Below are 23,475 nucleotides of genomic sequence, written 5' to 3'. Positions count from 1 at the left end.
GTCTCGGCTGACTTGATTCGGCGGTCAGTGAGTAAAGGGACGTGGTCGTCTTACTCGGCAGTGTGGTCGCTTTGGGAAGGTTTGTTGGAGGAAGTGGGGGTGGGTGATGCAGTGGAGGAATGGCATACCTTGTTGGTATATTGGTTGGGGGTGTCATTCAGTGAGGGGTTGTCCTTCTCGGTTGCTTCCAAGAGGTTAGCTGCAGTTTCCTTCTGGTTGCGTTTGCGCGGGTTGGCGGACGTTACCAAGAATTTTTTGGTGCGGCAGGCGTTAAAAGGCTATCGCCGTGGGGCTGTTCGCAGGGATTCGCGGCGCCCAGTGTCTTTTGAAGTGTTGTTGCAGTTATGGGAGCAGGCTGGGGGTATTTGTGTTTCGTCTTTTGAGGTTGTGCTGTTTAGGGTGGCGTTTTCCTTAGCTTTCTTTGGGGCGTTTAGGATATCAGAGTTGGTGTCTCCAACTCGGAAAGGGTCCGGGGGTCTTTTGTGGGAAGATGTTAGTATTCAGGATGGAGTATTGCGATGTAGGTTGCGCAGGTCCAAAACGGATCAGGTTGGGAAAGGGGCAGTGTTATGGTTGCGGCCGTTGATTGGGTCTGTGCTGTGTCCGGTGCGCTGTGTGCAGGAATTTTTGGCAGTGCGGCCACGTGGTTCCGCTCCTTTGCTGGTGCATCAAGACGGATCTAGTTTGTCGGTTTTTCAGTTTGTGGCAGTGTTTCGGTCTTGTTTGAGGGCAGCTGGGTTGCCGGCCCAGGAATATGCGTCGCATTCGTTTCGGATTGGCGCAGCAACTGAAGCGGCCCGATGGGGCTTGGGGGATAATGTTATTAAAAGGATTGGCCGGTGGGAGTCGGCATGTTTTCGGTCATACGTTCGACCACATTTGTTATATGGAGGTGCTATTTAGATGTGGCCTTAAGAAATGTTTTGCTGGGTGTTAATGTCAGTGGTTTGCTGTTTTGTTTTTGTTTTACAGAACCGGTGACAGGATTGGCGTGGATTTTCGGACACTCTTATGTCTACTGGGGTGCCTTGCGGGCGGACGTGCGGCGGAACGGTCGTCGTTTGGGTTTTTCTCCTGAGCAGCTACAAGTACGGTGGATCGGGCTGCGGGGCCTCATGTGGGGTCGTGTGTTGCCGGAATTTCAGGCTTATGTAGCCTTGGATCGGGCGCCTGATATTGTAGTGATGCATGTGGGGGGGAACGACTTGGGCGTCCGCACGTCGCGTGATGTTATCAGAGATATTAAGCTTGATCTGCTCCGATTGCTGTCACAATTCCCGGACCTGATCGTGGTATGGTCCGAGGTAGTAGCCAGGAGATCATGGCGATTTGCGCGGTCGGTGGACCGTATTAATAAGGCTCGGGCCAAATTAAATAAGGAGGTAGGGCGATTTGTTCGTCGCCAGGGTGGCTTGGTGGTGCGGCATCAGGAGTTGGAGGCGGCTTCTCCTCAATTTCTGAGGTCGGATGGAGTACATCTGAACGATCTAGGGATTGATATGTGGGCTTTGGGGATTCGGGACGGTTTAGAAATGGCTTTCAAGGTGTGGCGTGACTCCCACAGGTGAGGTTTCACCGGCGGTCGTCGGTGGCAGTTTCTGATGTGGGATCCTGGGGGGCAATTCATGGTTAAGAGATGCGCTAGATGGTGGAATGCGCGTCTATTGGAGTTAAAATAAGCTGGTTAATGCGCTTCCTGTTCGGCCTAAGTTGGCCTAGGGGAGTTGTATACTTGGAATTGGTGGATTTGGTGTCCTTGGGTCGGTGAATGCGGCCAAGGGCAAGGAAAGTCATGAGAAAAGGAGATCGGGAATAAGACGTGTTTTTTGGGTTGCCTCCCAGGATCTCTTGGAGGGGTAACAGCGGAAAATGTTAAGATAATGTTTTGATATTATTGTTTAAATAATATGCATGTTTGAAAAAAGGTTGTAATTTTATATGTTAAATTAATAAAGGTGGCCTTGTACGGCCATATTTTACCAACAAGATTGTGGTTGAGTATTATTAGAGGAACAAAGGGGGTTGTGGTAAGAGTATACGGTAGCCGGAAGAGTTCTGCCATCCCATTAAGTCAGAATAGCAATGTAGCGGGGGCGCAGACCTAGCGGAATGCGGCTTGACTTGGGGGGGAGACTTCAGGCAGGTAAGGGTTAAGAAATCGGGAGAGTGTGAAGAAGGGAGGTAGTTAATGGGGGGAGTTAGAGAGTGGTTTGGCGGGCATTATATAAAGAAGGAGAAGGGAGGAGCTTAGGGAGTTGAAGAGAACGAGGAAGTTCCCTCCCACCCGCCCTGGTTTAGGAGTTTAGTTCTTAGTATGCTCGATCAGGGGTGCGTTTGGTTTAGGTGGGGCAGTTTCTGATGTGGGATCCTGGGGGGCAATTCATGGTTAAGAGATGCGCTAGATGGTGGAATGCGCGTCTATTGGAGTTAAAATAAGCTGGTTAATGCGCTTCCTGTTCGGCCTAAGTTGGCCTAGGGGAGTTGTATACTTGGAATTGGTGGATTTGGTGTCCTTGGGTCGGTGAATGCGGCCAAGGGCAAGGAAAGTCATGAGAAAAGGAGATCGGGAATAAGACGTGTTTTTTGGGTTGCCTCCCAGGATCTCTTGGAGGGGTAACAGCGGAAAATGTTAAGATAATGTTTTGATATTATTGTTTAAATAATATGCATGTTTGAAAAAAGGTTGTAATTTTATATGTTAAATTAATAAAGGTGGCCTTGTACGGCCATATTTTACCAACAAGATTGTGGTTGAGTATTATTAGAGGAACAAAGGGGGTTGTGGTAAGAGTATACGGTAGCCGGAAGAGTTCTGCCATCCCATTAAGTCAAAGCAATTGTATTTTTTCAATGTGAAGCCTTCCAGTAAAGTATTTCTAGCATTCAGCTTGGGCTAATGTATAGACTTATTTGGCGATACCGGCGATACCAGCGATACTAGCGATAATAGCGATTTATTGCTCTGTGGATTATTTGGCTGTGCTATTTCAAGGGGAGAAGGGAATACTAGATGGTGACACGGATGATACCGTCACAACTGGTGGCAAGCAGCGGGATTTTCCCTTCTTTTTCCCTGCACAGAGGATTCAAGGAAGGCACTAGTGTATGGTGCATGGAGGGCAACGCTGGCACTCGTGCAGTGACCCTGGCTTTGAAGGAGCTCAAGGGACAGAGCTAGCTACCGGGCAGCGTTCCTAACCACAGCAACATGGAAGAGGAGTTTCACTGGAGGTTGCAGCAGTACTTGGCCCAACAGGATGTCCTTTATCAGAGGAGGGCATACTGGACTACAGAGATGCCACTCGAAAGGGGCTGTGGTATGATGCTTTGGAGGAGGTACAGCGGCAGCGGAGAGAGAGTCTTCCCAGTGAGGAACAGAGGCTCCAGGTACTCGTGGCCCTGCGGTCACCCTTCCTAGGAAAGCAACCCTTGGCTGAGTGGTTGACAGAACTGTGGACCCTGAGTTGGAGGGAGTTGTGGCTGGACAAAGCGTACCGGGCACTAAAGTGGTATGCCACCCAGCGCAACCCATGGATGACTAACCACTGTCTGCCGGAGGGAGAGGATTATAATGGTCCGGGCTTACTGTGGGAAGCCTTTGATGAGGGCGATGACTTTGGATGCCCCACAGAATGTCGGTTCTGGGACATCCACGACATCAGGGAAACCGAGCTGGACCTTCCCCGAGCGGACGACCTGGGGCCAGACCTGATTCATCTAGTCACCATGGAGTGGGAGCTGGAGCAGAGCTACCGTCAACTGTTCAACCTAGCTCAACCACCATCCCTCAGCCCAGAGGATTGCCTGGAAATTATACCCTCTTTTGCCTACCAACCTCAGAGGTGAGCAACCTCATAGACTTGTCCTGGGAGGACCCACAGATGTCAGGTGGAGATGGGACCGAGGTCTCTCTACCAGCCCTACAGGGATGCTGGGCCGCCTGCCCAGATCTCCAGCGGCAGTGCATATCACAGGGAGAGGAGACAACCGGTCTCTCTCCCCTGCGGCAACCTGAGTTCCAGGCGGAGGAGATGCTGGGTCCCTCTGCCCTACAGCAACCAGAGTCCTGGGAAAGAGAGGCAACCGGCCTCACCTTCCAACAGAAGCCGGAGATACCGGGAAAAGGGGAACACAAACCCCTCTACACGGGCACAGATGAGACCGCGGGCTCTGTGCCAGTCCTACAGGGATGCTGGACGGTCGGTCCAGATCCCCAGCCATCTCCGCAGGGATACCAGGAGGAGGAGGTAAGCGAGCCCTCTCCTTCCCAGCTACTTCCCAACCGAGTTCTGGGAGCAGTGGATGAGCCTGCGATGCCCACTGATCCCTCCAGCCGAGTTCTGATGGCAGGGAATGAGCCTGCGATACCCACTGATCCCTTCCCAGCAGAAGAGCTGGCATCCGGGCAGAGCACCGCTAGCCTCTGCTCCACCGACCCCCTTGTTACAGGACTGGATTGCACCCCCCTCGCCCCAGCAGAAGAGCTGGCATCAGGGCAAAGCGCCGCTAGCCTCTGCTCCACCGACCCCCTTGTTACAGGACTGGATTGCACCCCCCTCGCCCCAGCAGAAGTGCTGGCATCAGTGTAGAACACTGCTGGCCTCTGTTCCCCAAGTAGCCCCAGCGGTTTGCCTAGCTGTACCAGGGAGACTAAGGATGCGGAACTGTTTCCCCACAACCTGGGACCTACAGACCAGTACTGTCCCTGGTGGGTGAGCTACCCTGTTAACTATTTACCGTGGGTGGGCAACTCTGCTAATGTTTCTTTGTGGGTGGGCTTCCCGACTAATCTAGGTACTGACCGACAGGAGGTCAGATACCTGTTTAGTCTTAACCCCAAAGGGAAGATATGTGACAAACTCCCCTCTTTTGAGGTTGCCACGAGTGCTTGGAGAGGACTACTTGCCAGCCTCTTACCATGCGATTATGGTCCCATGTTGAATGCACCGGTTTTGTGTAGAAAAGCCATAAGTACAGCCAGGCCAAAGAGACTTGTACTAACTTTTGAATTCCTGGTCTAATTCGTGCCATTTTGGGATGTGGTAAATGTCTATGTGTATTGTAAAGGGTGGGACATTGTATGTTTAAGTAAGTGATGTCTGTTCCATTGTCTCTCTGTGTGTATTGGTGATTGTCCTCTGTCCTAGAGACAACCAAGTTGTAATTCGATTGTCTCTCAGGACATAGGGCAATGTGTATTCTCCTGCCTGTGTTGATTATGTTAACCATGGTGTCTATGTGGGTTGTAACCTTTGTGTTATGGGTTAATGTATGTTTGTTGTGGGTGTCTCCCTTGCATGGGAGCAGGGGATAAAAGCAATTGTATTTTTTCAATGTGAAGCCTTCCAGTAAAGTATTTCTAGCATTCAGCTTGGGCTAATGTATAGACTTATTTGGCGATACCAGCGATACTAGCGATAATATCGATTTATTGCTCTGTGGATTATTTGGCTGTGCTATTTCAAGGGGAGAAGGGAATACTAGACGGTGACACGGATGATGGGAGCAGGTCATCTCCTATTGCGCCCCTAATCCTCTCCCTAACTCCTAACCATATGAGCGGACCCCGATGGTGGGACGGCTCATACCCTGGATACCTAAAATCCTGAGTCTCTCTGGAAATCCCTCACTTAGGAGCAGGGGAGAGACGGCCTGTTCATCCAAAACACGGATGAACAGGAGTCTCTAAAGGCCTAGAAGCAGGGAAAAGGGAAGCCCATACACAGCTAGAGGATCGGCAGGTAACGACAACAAGACAATTCACTCACCTGCCGAAGCCTCCACAACTGGAACCCGTGCAACAGTACAGGAGCCCGAACACACAGCTGATCATAGTACAAACAACCACACAGGAATCCAACATACCAACTCTGCCAGAGCCCCCCATGATCACACAGTGCATGGCAGCCCCAAGCAGCGCTGCAAACAGGCTTCAACATACAGGGCAAACGTCTAACATACATGTAGGGACAAACACCAACAACAGCCCAGACATGTAACAACTATCAAGACGTACAACACACCCTGAGCATAAACCCACACCTAGCAAATAACAAGTGAGGTAGGAAATCAGGAGCAAACATAAGGAAAGACAATTTTTGTCCAATAAGGTGGTCCTCAAGGACTGGGCAGAATCACCCAGGCAAGGAGCAGAGCTCCATCACCAAATAAGGCTGCAGTACCACTGCCCCCAGCTTGCAGCCAACAGGTATATAACAAGCTTGTGGCCACACCCAGGACACACCATAATCCCCACTAGCTAGAAGATTAACCCCTAGCACACCAAACAGCAGGGAGGCACACCTAAAGGGGAATTGCACATGCAAACCAAAAACTACAAGTTGCCACCAGCGAGTCTGCACGGCAACCGCGTCACGGTCAAACAACAATATGACCGTGAAACAGGCCCTTGCATATAATGTTTTACAGGGTCAGCTCACCAGTAGGCCCTCGCATATAATGTCTTACAGGGTCAGCTCACCAGTAGGCACGCACCTAAAATGTTTTACAGGGTCAGATCACCAGCGGCCCTCGCATATAATGTCTTACAGGGTCAGCTCACCAGTAGGCACGCACCTAAAATGTTTTACAGGGTCAAATCACCAGCAGGCCCTCGCATATAATGTCTTACAGGGTCAGCTCACCAACAGGCCCACACATATAATTTTTTAGAGGGTCAGCTCAGCAGCAGGCCCTCACCTACAAGTCTATTCTCACTATCCAAGAGTCTGGTCAGCACAATCCTTGCGTAAATAGTTATCACGGAGGAGTCTCTTTCGTTATCAGAATTAAACAGACAAATCACTCCACCAACTAAGAACGTTCATGCACTGCCACCCACAGAATTGAGAAAGAGCTATCAATTTGTCAATCCTTTCCGTGTCCGGGTGAGGTTTACCGTGGTGAGTTAAATTAAGCCGCTGGCTCTATTCCTGGTGGTGCCCTTCCATCAATTCCTTTAAGTTTCAGCTTTGTAAACATACTTCCCCCGGAAACCAAAGACTTTGGTTTCCGGGAAGCTGCTCGGCGGGTCATGGGAATAACGCCGCCGGATCACCGGTCGTCATTGTTTATGGTCAGAACTACGACGGTATCTGTATCGTCTTCCAACCTCAGACTTTTGTTTTTGATTAATGAAAACATTCTTGGCAAATGCTTTCGCTTTGGTTCATTTTGCGCCTGTCCAAGAATTTCACCTCTAGCGGCGCAATACGGATGCCCCCCGCCGTCCCTCTAAATCATGGCCCCAGTTACGAAAATCAACAAAATAGAACCGGAATCCTATTCCATTATTCCTAGCAGAAGTATTCAGACGGCCCGGCCTGATTTGAACACTGTAAATTTTTTCAATGGTCAGCTAAGCAGCAGGCACTCTCCCATAATTTTTAAATGGTCAGCTCAGCAGCAGGCCCTCAACCATAATGTTTCACAGGGTCAGCTCAGCAGCAGGCCCTCGCATATATATTTTTTAGAGGGTCAGATCACCCGCAGGCCCTCGCATACAATGTTTGAGAGGGTCAGCTCACCTGCAGGCCCTCACCTACAATCTTTTAGAGGGTCAGCTCACCTGCAGGCCCTCACCTACAATCTTTTAGAGGGTCAGCTCACCAGCAGGCCCTCACCTACAATCTTTTATAGGGTCAGCTCACCTGCAGGCCCTCACCTAACTATATCTAATAGGTAATTTGTGCGCATGCTGCCTTGCTTGGAAGTGGTAACCATGATTCCCCGTTACCCATGGTCACCATGGTTCACTCTGAAAATAACATTGAAAGTTGATAGGGCAGACATCCGAATGGATTGTTGATGTCAGGGGGATGTGCGATCGGGCCCAGGTTATCTAGAGTCACCAAAGCGACAGCAGGCCCTCGTCCATAATATTTTAGATAGTCAGATCAGCAGGCCCTTGCTCAAAATGTTTTTGAGGGTCAACAGCGGGCCATCAATCATAATTTTTTAAGGGTGTGTATGATGCCCTCCTTTATGTGTAATAAAGGGTGTATTGGAGTGCCGGTTCCTTGTAATTTTTGGCAGCCTTTTCACTTAGTGCATAGGCTTTATGAGTGTAGAAGTCCCACTACCTGAACAATTGTACCACAATGTGAATGAGGCCCTCCTTTATGTGATACACAAGTTGTATCGGAGTGCCTCTTCCTTTTAATTTTTGCCAGCACTTGCACTTTATATACAAGTAAATATACAGGAAAGAACATTTCCTAACAATTGTTCCTCTAAAATCGATTTTATCTTCGGTTTTGTACGTATTATTGTCAGTCTGTAAAAATGACGTACTACTCGGACAACATCGTTCCCAGCAGCAACCTGGGAGTAGTGATGGAGGAACATCTGCCGGGACGGTTCGCGAACGCGATCAAATGTTCGCAAACCGCAAGTTCGAGGCGGGTCCCATTCATTTTAATGGCAGGCGAATTTGAAAAACCTTCAGCTCATATTTGCAGCCAAGAAAAAATTACTAGAAGTGCACAAATAGTCTCACAACATGGACAGTGACACCAGATGGATTATTCGAATTTGCGATTTCTTGTGAAGGACATTCACGCACAAGAAATGTATACAGAAATGGGTGGTTCTTCTGCACAAGTGACAGGAGAGAAGAAGGAGGAGGTAGAGGGAAATAAAGAACGCCAGGCAGATAACTCTGAGACACCATGGCAGTATGCAGTGAAGATGGAGGCAGGGAGTCCCTCTGAGTCCCTTGCGCAAATGGCCAGATGCATGCTTGCCTAGTGACAGCAACATTGTCATCATTTGTCAGAGGGATGACTACTGGCTTTCCACCATGTTAGACCAACGCTACTGCTCCAAAAAGGGGCCCTTTTTTTGATCTACTGAGAGGGAGGATAAACTCAACTACTATCGAGACATCCTATGTAGTCAGTTGGCCACTGCCTATGTGCTCCATCGCCCATCCTCATGAAGGTCTGAGCATGGGAGCACTCTGTTCTCACACTCCACTGACATGACTTCTGGAGGGGAATGGGAGGTTAGGAGCATCAGGTAATGGCATACTTGGACTGCACCCTGCCACCCCACATCCAAGAGCCCCTGGACTACTGGGTAGCCAAACTTGATTTGTATCCGCAACTGGCTGAGTTTGGCCTGGACAAGCTTTGCTGCATGGCCAGTAGTGTGGCATTAGAGCGGGTGTTTAGTTCAGCGGGGAACATAGTTACCCCAAGGAGAACTCGCCTTTTCATGCAAAATGTTGAGAGACTGACCTTTTTAAAGATGAATCAGGCATGAATCAACCAGGATTTCCACATGCCAGTGCCTGTTGCATCAGACTAGATCATACTGTGTGCCACACCAAAGATTGGGAAAAATGACACGTTTCTTCTGGCCACTTGCTTCAGCCACTATTCTGATGTTGCCACCCGCCTGATGCCACACACCTGCTGCCTCTACTGCCATCTTCTCGTGATTGCACCCACCATCGTGTTCTGTTACTGTGGTTGCAGTTGCCTCCCCACCTCACCACTCTGTGACTAAGCCACTATGTTGACTCCTCATGTGGTTGCCACCCTCCCGACTCTATAACTGGGCCACTATGTTGACGCCTCATGCAGTTTCCACCCTCATCACTCTGTGACTGTGCCATTATGTTGACTTCTAATGCGGTTGCCACCCTCCCTACTCTATGACTGGGCCACTGTGTTGACTCCTCATGCGGTTGCCAACCTCACCACTCTGTGAATGGGCCACTATCTTGACTTCTCATGTGGTTTCCACCCTCCCTACCCTATGACTGGGCCACTGTGTTTACTCCTCATGTGGTTGCCACCATCACCAGTCGCGCGTCGTCACAAATAAATTCAGATCAAATCAAATTTTTTGAGAAAATTTGGTGAAGCGTCCGAAGCAAGTTTTTGAAAACTTCGCTCATGTCTAGTTGTGACACCCAAATTGACAAAGATATCCTCTGATAGAGTACAAAACATCATTCTAATAAAAAATGAATGGGCATGAATCCATGTGGATTTTCACTCTCCTCTGGCTGCGGTCAATAAGTCCATCTGCAGTATCCTGAAACACACTGCGAGACACTGCAATTGTGTTTCATGGAAATGTGCTAACTGTAATGTAAAATAAAAAAAAAAATCTCCAATGTAATATGTAAAGTTCCTATTAACAGGCTGGTAACCACCACTTCACATTAGTCCCCACTAGATGGTGCTGGTATGTTCCCCTATAAAAGGGTCAGGCTAGACACAGGAAGGGAGGAAGTGTGTAGTGAGAGTCAGAGGGAAGTCCACCATGTAGCTACTACTTTAGCTCCCTTGGCAGTTGCCAGGTTGAGGGAGGTTGGAGGAGGAATCATCAGAAGCTACACAGCACAGACCAAAGTAACTGTGGGTATAGAGAAAGTCTATTGGAGATAGCAGCAGTCTGATCTTTTGCACCCAGTGACCAGATGTTGTGTGTTACCACATTCCTCTATGGACCATGTGGATCTGTGTCTATTAGAAAACATTACAAAATGGAGCAGAAGATGGATGCCTGCTGCTAGAGAGAACCGCCCTGTAGGTTGCAAAAAACAAAGTGAGAAATATATTATATCCAGTACCTGGCTGTTAGAAAGTTGCGCAGTGAGCATAGATAAAGGGCTCTCATACTAGCACATGGAAGCCTGTTAGGCCCTCACCTGAGCCTGTTAGGCCCTCACCTGAGCCTGTTAGGCCCTCACCTAAACCTGTTAGGACCTCACCGTAGCCTATTACCTGGAATTACAGCAAAAGTGAGAACAGAAGTGTTTGTGATACCTCCATGATAACTGAACCTGGAACTGTCACCTCAAGGCAAGTGATTCTGAGGAAATATTCCAGTTATTTATCTAACGGACTCCTCTTTATTTCTGTCACCTCCTTTGCACCCAAGGGTGCTGGCATCACAACATCAGGGATCCTGCCTTCCCTGCACCTAAAACCCTGTACCGCCAACCTGGCAGGAGATCCCTCAACATCAGAGTGTGCCCTGAAGAAATCCGGTGCCTTTCTTCCTGCCACTGCACAGCAGCCCAGGGAGCTGCAGAAACATGAGTACCAACAGCTGCACCCATGAGGACACCACACTCACACATTGCCCCTGTACTCCTGGTCGCTGCACATCTGCTGCTGCTTACTGTCTGCCTACCATCATAATCTGTACCATATGGCTGCTGGTGCTACAGTACAATGGGTATCTGCTATGTAATGTTATTCTGTGATTTACTATATTGTACCCAGCATAGCTATGCATGATGTAGGCCCAGCCAGGGTTAACTCATCTGGGCCCAGCCCTCATAGGAGATTAAGGTGTGGGCTGGCTCCACTCCTAGATCCAGAGTGTACTAGTCAGGTTAAGCTGGGAGATAGCAAGGGAGAAGGGGCAGACACTATAATTTAGGAAGATAGCGTATATAGGGGGCCATAACTTCCAGCATTGCCAATAGCCATATGTAGCTATCTATGTACAGATCAGGCTGTGTTTCCTTGTTGTTGGATGTACTACAACTCCCATTTTTCACTACAGTAAAGAGAGACGTCTATTCCGTTTCTATAGCTTGCCTGGTTTACTAGCTACAAACCACTCCACACGCCGACCATTGCATGCTCTACACGCCCTGCCTTGCTGAGGCTCTTTACTTCTTCCCCCTGCTTATCTTCCTATTACCACTTCCCTTACCCCTACTGCCACTCCCATTACTGATACCACTACTACTACCAACCTTATACAGCCGATCTACTAATTTTGAGGACTATTGGAGTAACTTTTATTCATGTAGAATTGATTTTGACACAAATCAAATTAAAAAAAAAATGATGAATCGGACACAAATCAAAATTTGAGAAGTTTGCTCATCTCAAATTATAAGATTATGCCCCACCTTCCTGGGCTGTAGATGCAGCTCATAGACATTGTGCTGTTATTTAGTCAGTGATCTACCATGCACCAAGCATCTTCTCTACCAGGGATTCCTCCAATTTCAATCCCAAGGACATGCAGCAAGAATCGTACAGATTATTACCCTGAAGTGCAGAACACTGAAACTTCTACCCAAGAGGATCCAAATATTCAGTGTTGTCACCTTGTAATCTATTGTGTTATTCTACACTGCTCAAAAAAATAAAGGGAACACTTAAACAACACAATGTAACTCCAAGTCAATCGCACTTCTGTGAAATCAAACTGTCCACTTAGGAAGCAACACTGAGTGACAATCAATTTCACATGCTGTTGTGCAAATAAGATAGACAACAGGTGGAAATTATAGGCAATTAGCAAGACACCCCCAATAAAGGAGTGGTTCTGCAGGTGGTGACCACAGACCACTTCTCAGTTCCTATGCTTCCTGGCTGATGTTTTGGTCACTTTTGAATGCTGGCGGTGCTTTCACTCTAGTGGTAGCATGAGACGGAGTCTACAACCCACACAAGTGGCTCAGGTAGTGCAGCTTATCCAGGATGGCACATCAATGCGAGCTGTGGCAAGAAGGTTTGCTGTGTCTGTCAGCGTAGTGTCCAGAGCATGGAGGCGCTACCAGGAGACAGGCCAGTACATCAGGAGACGTGGAGGAGGCCGTAGGAGGGCAACAACCCAGCAGCAGGACCGCTACCTCCGCCTTTGTGCAAGGAGGAACAGGAGGAGCACTGCCAGAGATCTGCAAAATGACCTCCAGCAGGCCACAAATGTGCATGTGTCTGCTCAAACGGTCAGAAACAGACTCCATGAGGGTGATATGAGGGCCCGACGTCCACAGGTGGGGGTTGTGATTACAGCCCAACACCGTGCAGGACGTTTGGCATTTGCCAGAGAACACCAAGATTGGCAAATTCGCCACTGGCGCCCTGTGCTCTTCACAGATGAAAGCAGGTTCACACTGAGCACATGTGACAGACGTGACAGAGTCTGGAGACGCCGTGGAGAATGTTCTGCTGCCTGCAACATCCTCCAGCATGACCGGTTTGGCATTGGGTCAGTAATGGTGTGGGGTGACATTTCTTTGGAGGGCCGCACAGCCCTCCATGTGCTCGCCAGAGGTAGCCTGACTGCCATTAGATACCGAGATGAGATCCTCAGACCCCTTGTGAGACCATATGCTGGTGCGGTTGGCCCTGGGTTCCTCCTAATGCAAGACAATGCTAGACCTCATGTGGCTGGAGTGTGTCAGCAGTTCCTGCAAGACGAAGGCATTGATGCTATGGACTGGCCCGCCCGTTCCCCAGACCTCAATCCAATTGAGCACATCTGGGACATCATGTCTCGCTCTATCCACCAACGTCACGTTGCACCACAGACTGTCCAGGAGTTGGCAGATGCTTTAGTCCAGGTCTGGGAGGGGATCCCTCAGGAGACCGTCCGCCACCTCATCAGGAGCATGCACAGGCGTTGTAGGGAGGTCATACAGGCACGTGGAGGCCACACACACTACTGAGCCTCATTTTGACTTGTTTTAAGGACATTACATCAAAGTTGGATCAGCCTGTAGTGTGTTTGTCCACTTTTATTTTGAGTGTGACTCCAAATCCAGACCTACATGGGTTAAAAATTTGATTTCCATTTTTTTATTTTTGTGTGATTTTGTTGTCAGCACATTCAACTATGTAAAGAACAAAGTATTTCAGAAGAATATTTAATTAATTCAGATCTAGGATGTGTTATTTTTGTGTTCCCTTTATTTTTTTGAGCAGTGTATAAACTGGGGGAACAATTACAGTAAGAGATAATGACACTGACACGTGGGGTACAGGATAATGATGCTGACACTTGGGGTACAGGATAATGACACTGACACTTGGGGTACATGATAATGACGCGGACACTTGGGGTACAGGTTAATGACACTGACACTTGGGGTACAGGATAATGACACTGACACTTGGGGTACAGGATAATGACACTGACACTTGGGGTACAGGTTAATGACGCTGACACTCGGGGTACAGGATAATGACACTGACACTTGGGGTACAGGTTAATGACACTGACACTTGGGGTACAGGATAATGACACTGACACTTGGGGTACAGGATAATGACACTGACACTTGGGGTACAGGATAATGACACTGACACTTGGGGTACAGGATAATGACACTGACACTTGGGGTACAGGATAATTACCCTGACACTTGGGGTACAGGATAATGACACTGACACTTGGGGTACAGGTTAATGACACTGACACTTGGGGTACATGATAATGACGCTGACACTTGGGGTACATGATAATGACACTGATACTTGGGGTACAGATTAATGACGCTGACAATTGGGGTACAAATTAATAATAATAACACTTGGGGTACAGGATAATGACACTGACACTTGGGGTACAGGTTAATGACACTGACACTTGGGGTACATGATAATGACACTGACACTTGGGGTACAGGATAATGACACTGATACTTGGGGTACAGATTAATGACGCTGACAATTGGGGTACAGATTAATAACACTAACACTTGGGGTACAGGATAATGACATTGACACTTGGGGTACAGATTAATGACGCTGACACTTTGGGTACAGGATAATGACACTGACACTTGGGGTACAAGATAATGACACTGAAACTTGGGGTACAGGATAATGACACTGACACTTGGGGTACATAATTGGGTTATTGGTTATTCCCCAGGGCCTCTCACTTCACTTAAGTAAGATAATCTGAACCCCAACCCTTCTACCCAAAGACAGGGTTGGATTAAATCGGCCACAGCAGCCGTTTTATTAATAAAGTAAATAAATACATAACATGTATATATCAATGACAGTAACATACCCCCTGACGAGGGAGGTCATAGAAGCCCCAAATTCTTAATCATATATGTACAGTACAGACCAAAAGTTTGGACACACCTTCTCATTCAAAGAGTTTTCTTTATTTTCATGACTATGAAGGCATCAAAACTATGAATTAACACATGTGGAATTATATACATAACAAACAAGTGTGAAACAACTGAAAATATGTCATATTCTAGGTTCTTCAAAGTAGCCACCTTTTGCTTTGATTACTGCTTTGCACACTCTTGGCATTCTCTTGATGAGCTTCAAGAGGTAGTCCCTGAAATGGTCTTCCAACAGTCTTGAAGGAGTTCCCAGAGATGCTTAGCACTTGTTGGCCCTTTTGCCTTCACTCTGCGGTCCAGCTCTCCCCAAACCATCTCGATTGGGTTCAGGTTCGGTGACTGTGGAGGCCGGGTCATCTGGCGCAGCACCCCATCACTCTCCTTCATGGTCAAATAGCCCTTACTTTCAAAGTTTTCCCAATTTTTCGGCTGACTGACTGTCCATCATTTCTTAAAGTAATGATGGCCACTCGTTTTTCTTTACTTAACTGCTTTTTTCTTGCCATAATACAAATTCTAACAGTCTATTCAGTAGGACTATGAGCTGTGTATCCACCTGACTTCTCCTCAACGCCACTGATGGTCCCAACCCCATTTATAAGGCAAGAAATCCCACTTATTAAACCTGACAGGGCACACCTGTGAAGTGAAGACCATTTCAGGGGACTACCTATTTAAGCTCATCAAGAGAATGCCAAGAGTGTGCAAAGCAGTAATCAAAGCAAAAGGTGGCTACTTTGAAGAACCTAGAATATGACATCTTTTCAGTTGTTTCACACTTGTTTGTTATGTATATAATTCCACATGTGTTAATTCATAGTTTTGATGCCTTCATAGTCATGAAAATAAAGAAAACTCTTTGAATGAGAAGGTGTGTCCAAACTTTTGGTCTGTACTGTATAAACACCCCAACATGGCAATTCCATCTTGCCTCCAGCCGCAAACTTCAGCTCGGAGACACTAACTGATGGACGCCTCTCTGAACCCCCTCTTCCTCTCTTTTTTTTTTTTTTTATCATTAACCCACCAATCTCTAACCCAAAAAAGGGGAGGGTGGGCGGGAGATGCCTGCTCCTCTATGTTTCCTCCAAAATGGCGCCGCACTGCACGCAACTGCCCCCCTTTATTACCTATACCCCGCCCCTTCTTACAGCCCGTCCCACTAGCTCCTTGCTAACCCCTTCCCTCCCGGCCCTGTACCCCAAAACCCATCATGTCGGCCTACCTTAATTCGTCCAGCCTCACTGGATAATAACACTGACACTTGGGATACAGGATAATGACACTGACACTTGGGGTACAGGATAATGACACTGACACTTGGGGTACAGGATAATGACACTGACACTTGGGGTGCAGGATAATGACACTGACACTTGGGGTACAGGATAATGACACTGACACTTGGGGTATAGGATAATAACACTTGGGGTACAGGATAATGACACTTGGGGTACAGGATAATGACACTTACACTTGGGGTACAGGATAATGACACTGACACTTGGGGTATAGGATAATAACACTTGGGGTACAGGATAATGACACTTACACTTGGGGTACAGGATAATGACACTGACACTTGGGGTATAGGATAATAACACTTGGGGTACAGGATAATGACGCTGACACTTGGGGTACAGGACAATGACACTGACACTTGGGGTACAGGATAGTGACACTGACACTTGGGGTGCAGGGTAGTAATGTTGCTTTCAGTCTGGTTATATTAGTTGAGGAGCTCAGTGATTTCCAGGTCATGGATTTGGTGTTCCCTCTTTCTTTGCATCTCCTGGTTTTGGGGTCCCCCCGGTTAGCTCACATTATATAATAATCAGCCCTCTTACCCCAGTGATGATGAGTATGATGAGGAGCCAGAGGCACACGGCTCGGTGGAAGCTCTTGCTCCTGGTCATGATGATTTCCTTGGTCTTCAGTTGGCTCCTTGAGGTTGTGGCTCCCCCTTCGGTCAGAATCCTGAGAAGTGCAGACGATGACCTCGCTGTGTATTCTGGCAGAGAGTCACTTCTCTTCTGCTATCCAGACCTACCCTTCTTCTCCACCGTCCTGCCCGCCATCTCATCATAGTTATCTCCACCTTTCTGTACTGACAGGTTTGCGATATTTCTCGTTAAACAGAGCGTCCTAGTTCTTCTTGTGTAAATCTATTTATATCCGGGGGTCTCCATTCTGCGCTTCCTGCTGTCAGCCATCATGCCCTGCGGTGGTCTGTGATGGAGAATATACTCTGTTCTGTGCCGTCTATAGTGATGGTTACTGGTGAGACATCTGCTTTTCTCACACTGGGCAGGTCACGTGTTAACCCTGTAATTACTGTGGAGATAGTCAGCCCCATTATAACAGTATAATGTATCATGTCTGTACAGCACACAGACACTTGTAGAGGTGAATCATTACTTACGGGGCTGTATGTTCAGAAAATATAATTCCTCAGCCCCTCCGCCCTACAGTCCCATGTAAATAACATTATTTCCCTCTCTCTATCATAGAGTCCCATGTAAATAACCTCACACATCATAAATAACCTCACCCTGCCCCAGCCACCTCCAACATGCAGTCCCATGTAAATAACCTCACCCCCTTAACATTGTGTCCCATGTAAATAACATTACTCTCTGCCTGAGGAGGTGGTGACGGTGAGTTCACTATAAGAGTTCAGGAGGGGCCTGGATGTATTTCTGGAGTGTAATAATATTACAGGCTATAGCTACTAGAGAGGGGTCGTTGATCCAGGGAGTTATCCTGATTGGAGTCGGGAAGGCATGTTTTATTCCCCTAAAGTAAGGAAAATTGGCTTCTAGCTCTCAGTTTTTTTTTTTTACTTCCACTGGATCAACTTGCAGGATAACAGGCCGAACTGGATGGATAGAGGGCTTTTTTCGGCCATATATACTATGTTACTATGTTACTCCACCCCACTGCAAAATACGGTCCCATGTAAATAACATCCGTCCCTTCAGCCCTAACATACAGTCCCAGTTAAATAACCACAACTCCCAGCATTGCTCTGCCTCTCCCTTCACTTACCTCTCCTCATGTAGTAGACATCTCCACAGCTTCTTCTCCTCTTTACTGACGTCCTCTACTGCACTGGTCACATGATGGTGACATCATCGCAGGTCCTTCTCAACCACTGCCTTTAGCACTGATCACGTGACCTGTGATGTCCTTCAGATCTTCCAGTGCATTTGATTTAATTGTATTGCCACCCTAAGGACTTACAGTTGTATCTAGCTGGCAGGCAGGACATCTGGGGCCCGGGACAAAACATTAGGGGCCCAGGCCCCGAATGTTTTAACCTAGCAACACCCCTGCTTCAGGGAATAGAAGCTGAATACTTCAGAGTCATTGGGGCTGGAGCTGAGGGGTAAAGGGAAGCCACCTAGTCTGTTCATCCTGAAAGCAGCCGGGGCCTGTAAGAGACCATCCAGCCTGTAAGCACTATTGTGTGAGAGACTGGGTGCCATATTGTATACTGTCAGGCAGAGATACCACTATAGATAACGGTATACGCAGTGGTTTTGTAGAAGATATCACAACCTGCGAGCACCTGTTAGAGTCCGTCCAGATTGTGTGATACTGTGCCACGTGGAAGCAGTTGTCACATGAAGAATTCACCTTCACACACAGGATTTGAGTTTGGACTGACCAGAACACTAGTGGGGTGAGTGGAAGTGGAAGCTCACCCATTTCTCCCCTCACTCTGACAATCCAGGATGTTCTCCATGGTTTACAGGTAACTCTAGTGTTCAATCCCAGAGCTAGGCAGGAGATTTAAGTCTACTTCTCTTCTAATGAACAGACCTCTAGGAACATCCAGAACAGTTTCCAGCATTTATAAAACTTGGAAATGTTCTGGATGTATAACTTACTGTAGATACATGAAACCCTTGAGGACTGAATGAAACATCTGAAACCATTTTAAAGTTTTTCATCCCCCCCCCCTCGAGAATATATTTCAGTATCGATATATACACTCCGATTCATTCCAGTCACTCACTACAACCAGCTACAGAGGTCTCGCCCATCACCAGTTCATATATACAACTACGGAGGAGGGGAATCGTCTATATATCTGTATGGATACTGATCACAGACGTTCCTTGCTAATATACGACTTGTGTCAGGGTTGGGATTCTTTTATCCTCTGACATTTTCAGTAATATATCATTTTTCCAATCACTGTAAACCTTTTATCCTCCCGAATGTTTCACCCTTTCATCATGTTAGTTCAGTGTTCTTATTAAGCACTGAACTCGTTTTCTCCCGGCTGACACGGACCGCACTTTTTCCTTTGATCGTGTTATTTATACCTCACGTCCCGGCTAGATGAGTTTAAGAAAAAATATAAAATCATCAATCACTGTTTTATTGCCTAAAAGGTGTAAATCTTGCCTTGATTTATTTGTCATTTATTGTCATCCATTTGGCCACAAGATGACACTAAACTGCTCGATATATTTTATGAAGCGTTTGCTGTACAATCAGTCAGCAATAGATACTTTGTATTGTTCTCTTCACACAATGGGGGGTAATAGGAGGCCCCATCCCATGTATGACATATAGGTTTTCTACTAATTGCAATCACCTTTGACTGTTTCAGTGATCTAACCCTCTGGTCCTGCACCTACTTGGGTTCTCGGCATCCAGCCCTGATCATGTGACCACAAATGGTACCCACAAGTTGGCCTACACATTGGCCTTTGCATTCATGGGCATATATATATATATATATATATATATATATATATATATATATATATACACAGTACAGACCAAAAGTTTGGACACACCTTCTCATTCAAAGAGTTTTCTTTATTTTCATGACCATGAAAATTGTAGATTCACACTGAAGGCATCAAAACTATGAATTAACACATGTGGAATTATATACATAACAAACAAGTGTGAAACAACTGAAAATATGTCATATTCTAGGTTCTTCAAAGTAGCCACCTTTTGCTTTGATTACTGCTTTGCACATTCTTGGCATTCTCTTGATGAGCTTCAAGAGGTAGTCCCCTGAAATGGTTTTCACTTCACAGGTGTGCCCTGTCAGGTTTAATAAGTGGGATTTCTTGCCCTATAAATGGGGTTGGGACCATCAGTTGCGTTGAGGAGAAGTCCGGTGGATACACAGCTGATAGTCCTACTGAATAGACTGTTAGAATTTGTATTATGGCAAGAAAAAAGCAGCTAAGTAAAGAAAAACGAGTGGCCATCATTACTTTAAGAAATGAAGGTCAGTCAGTCAGCCGAAAAATTGGGAACACTTTGAAAGTAAGGGCTATTTGACCATGAAGGAGAGTGATGGGGTGCTGCGCCAGATGACCTGGCCTCCACAGTCACCGGGCCTGAACCCAATCGAGATGGTTTGGGGTGAGCTGGACCGCAGAGTGAAGGCAAAAGGGCCAACAAGTGCTAAGCATCTCTGGGAACTCCTTCAAGACTGTTGGAAGACCATTTCAGGGGACTACCTCTTGAAGCTCATCAAGAGAATGCCAAGAGTGTGCAAAGCAGTAATCAAAGCAAAAGGTGGCTACTTTGAAGAACCTAGAATATGACATATTTTCAGTTGTTTCACACTTGTTTGTTATGTATATAATTCCACATGTGTTAATTCATAGTTTTGATGCCTTCATAGTCATGAAAATAAAAACTCTTTAAATGAGAAGGTGTGTCCAAACTTTTGGTCTGTACTGTATATATAGGACCTGAACTTTATCCCCATCTAGTGGTGGGATGTATAAATTGCACCTAATAGGCCTGTTAACAGGGATTTTGCAGATACACAAATGCAAAGTTATACCATACTGTACAATGCAATTGCTAGGATCAAAAAGTACTTTTAAGCAGTGCCCACACACACGTAATGGGATGCTGCACACTCACTGGGGATTGTCCAATGGGTGATCTGGGAGAGCCATTAAAGTTGGTGTCAAGTGCATTTTCTGCCCCCCTGTGCCCGCCGGTAGCAGCATTGATATCTTTCAACATCAGGTTATGAGAGATGTTCGGGCCGTTATATATTCTAAAGCTCAGTTCAACATTAGTCACGAGGAGCAGAAAGCTTTGCATTGGCTTAGCTTTAAGAGTGATACAGTGGTGAAACCGGCAGACAAGGGGGGCAATGTGGTACTAATGTCAAGGGAATATTATGTGAGTTAAGCCCTCAGACAACTGGGGGATGTACACACTTATGAAAGAGAACGGCGGGACCCAGTACCCATTATCCAACAACAACTCAGATGCCTTATTGTGAAATATGTAGAGGTCGGTTTTCTTCCCAATTACATGGTGGATAAATTAATACCCTCATTTCCAGCCAGACCGTCATGGTATTATCTTCCGAAGATCCACAAGTCGCTGAGCCAACCCCCGGGACGTCCCATCGTGGCGGGGATCGGCTCGGTGATAGAGCCCTTATCAAAATATGTTGACTGGCTCTTGAGACCTGCTTTGGTGAGTGCTCCCGCATATCTTAGGGACACCAATGATTTTCTGTTGGCATTGAAAGAAATACATTGGCAGGAGGGTTACCAGCTGTATCCCTCGATGTGGAAAGCCTCTACACCCACATACCCCATGCTTCGGGTGTGGAGGCGGTCCTGGACATCGTGACCAATTTGGGTAAAAGTGGAACAGATCCGTTCTGCGATATTCAAGAATTGGGTGAACTTAACCTCTTAAGGACACATGATGTACCGGTACGTCACGTGTATTTCCGATTAGTGATGAGCGGGAGGTGCAGTATTCGATTTCGCGATATTTCGCGAATATTCACATGAATATTCGTGTTATATTCGTCGAAATCGAATATTCGCAATTATTCCAATTATCGCGAAATTATTTTTTCGCATATTGCGAAAATTTATCTTGATAGTATAAGGCAACGTTCCTATGCTAATGACTATGGCTAGGCTAATATGTGTATTTTACGAAATTTCGTAATATTGCTCTAACTTCGTCTCTTAGAATATTACGAATATTCTAAAAGACGAAGTTAGAGCAATATTAAGAACATTTGCAAAAGTCGAAATTGCGATGCGAGTAATATAACACAAAATAGTCGCATGAAGATTTAAACTTAGCACTGCTATATTCTATATTAGGCTAGAATATGGAATATAGCTGTGCTAAGTTGAAATCTTCATGCGACTATTTCGTGTTATATTACTCGCATCGCAATTTCGACTTTTGCAAATGTTCTTAATATTGCTCTAACTTCGTCTTTTAGAATATTCGTAATATTCTAAAAGACGAAGTTAGAGCAATATTACAAATTTCGTAAAATACACATAGATTGTATTTAAGCTAATATACTGCTATAGTAATATTTTTTAATAGTGTACATATTTTACAAAACTTAAGTTCAGAAGAGGCAAAAAAAAATACAGGAAAAAAAAGGGATTATAGCACTATATTAGCTAAATTACAATCTATATGTGTATTTTACGAAATTTCGTAATATTGCTCTAACTTCGTCTTTTAGAATATTCGTAATATTCTAAGAGACGAAGTTAGAGCAATATTACGAAATTTCTAAAAGACGAAGTTAGAGCAATATTAAGAACATTTGAAAAAGTCGAAATTGCGATGCGACTAATATAACACGAAATATTCGCATGAAGATTTCAACTTAGCACAGCTATATTCCATATTAGGCTAGAATATGGAGTATAGCAGTGCTAAGTTGAAATCTTCATGCGAATATTTCGTGTTATATTACTCGCATCGCAATTGCGACTATTGCGAAATTTCGTAAAATACACATATAGATTAGATTGTAATTTAGCTAATATGGAATATAGCAGTAAGTTGAAAACGCCACTGACTGGAGCAGCCAGGAAGCCAGGAATCCAAAGGACAGGTAAGAACAACTTTAGGGAAGTGGGAAAGAAAAAAATATAATAAAAAAAAAAAGAAAAAAAACGAATATTCGATTTCGCGAATATATAGAACGATATTCTAAATATTCGCGAAATCTCGAAATTGCGATATTCGAGAAAAAAATTCGCAATTCGAATATTCGCGCTCAACACTATTTCCGATCACCGCCGACCGGCGGGCTGTGATCGGGACAGGGTGCCTGCTCAAATCATTGAGCAGGCACCTTGGCTAAATTCAGACCTGCGGTTTGCGGCTTTTACCTGCAGTTGCGGAGTCGGCGGGCGGTGCCATCGGGTACCCATGCTGTTGTAGGGGGGACCTGTTGGCATGAAAGGCAGCGCGATGTCTACGGAAGGCATCGGGCGGCCTTCCGGTGATGAGCCTGTGAGATCCAGCCCCCTGGATCTCACAGGCCGGAAGCTGTATGAGTAATACTCACTGTATTACTCATACAGCCAATGCATTCTAATGCAGAAGTATTGGAATGCATTGTAAAGGGATTAGACCCCCAAAAGTTAAAGTCCCAATGTGGGACAAAAAATAAAGTGAAAAAAAAAGTTGAAAAAATAAAGTTTCCCCCCCAAAAATTCAAAGATTCAAGTAAAAATAAACAAAAACGTCATTTTCGCCAAATAAAGTAAAAAAAAAGGGTACAAAATAGGTTAAAAAAAAGCATACATATTAGGTATCGCCGCGTCCGTATCGACCGG

The 23,475-nt window shown here is 46.1% G+C and overlaps 1 protein-coding gene across 1 annotated transcript in view; it reads right to left on the bottom strand.

Moving 5' to 3' along the window:
* The window catches only part of LOC121001180 (NXPE family member 3-like), a 60,343-nt gene extending 43,612 nt beyond the window's left edge, over positions 1-16,731 (bottom strand). Inside the window, exon 1 of the mRNA XM_040432129.1 lies at positions 16,702-16,731. The gene's annotated coding sequence lies outside the window, so the exon portion shown is untranslated. The remainder of the gene's footprint in view (positions 1-16,701) is intronic.
* Positions 16,732-23,475: the final 6,744 nt, after the last annotated feature.

The sequence above is a fragment of the Bufo bufo genome, chromosome 5 (assembly GCF_905171765.1).
Source record: "Bufo bufo chromosome 5, aBufBuf1.1, whole genome shotgun sequence".
Taxonomy (NCBI): domain Eukaryota; kingdom Metazoa; phylum Chordata; class Amphibia; order Anura; family Bufonidae; genus Bufo; species Bufo bufo.
Note: the sequence above shows the minus strand (reverse complement) of the source record. Positions and strands in the feature narration are given on the sequence as shown.